Source organism: Fukomys damarensis, unplaced genomic scaffold (genome assembly GCF_012274545.1).
Source record: "Fukomys damarensis isolate Sample0158 unplaced genomic scaffold, DMR_v1.0_HiC HiC_scaffold_114, whole genome shotgun sequence".
Classification (NCBI taxonomy): domain Eukaryota; kingdom Metazoa; phylum Chordata; class Mammalia; order Rodentia; family Bathyergidae; genus Fukomys; species Fukomys damarensis.
Window position 1 is genome coordinate 37291 of NW_022901026.1, and position 540 is coordinate 37830.

General features: G+C 38.3%; 1 protein-coding gene across 1 annotated transcript in view; it reads right to left on the reverse strand.

Annotated features, from left to right (window-relative positions):
* The window catches only part of LOC104868258 (multidrug resistance-associated protein 9), a 40401-nt gene that overhangs the window by 32041 nt on the left and 7820 nt on the right, over positions 1-540 (reverse strand). The gene's annotated exons all lie outside the window — the stretch shown is intronic.

A 540-nucleotide genomic window follows, 5' to 3' on the forward strand; every position in this document is an offset into this window, starting at 1 on the left:
CTGACTAAAATCAGTATAGTACTCTAAATGCCACCACAGTTCTATTTATATATAATATATGTTTTATGTATAATAACTATTTTATATGTGTGTTATAGTGCGTAGTACTATTAAGTTATATACAGTATTTACTTTCTTGTATATCCACTTAGGTGTTGACAGACTATCTTGGGAACCATGCTACCTTTCAAGGTCATTTTCTTTTCCCCATTAGGAAGAGAGTACATAGCAGACTCCAAATCACCGAGTTATGAATGGGCTTGTGTCTGTGAGCTTCTTTCTCCCAGCCCCTCCTTCCACTGTCCGCACAGTCATACAGCTGTGTAATGTGCTCCCCACCCCCGTGGGTGAATTCACTTTGGCTCCCATACCCTGGGGTTTAATTTATGGTATCTGATGTTCTAAAGCACATCAGTAAGCCTGATGGAAGTTTGCTCTGGAACAAAGCCTGACTCAAACTTCCCATAATACTTAAGTGGATATAGCTCTTCTGTATGGCAGTTAGGTGACTGTTTACAATGTCTTTTTTTTTTTTTTTTT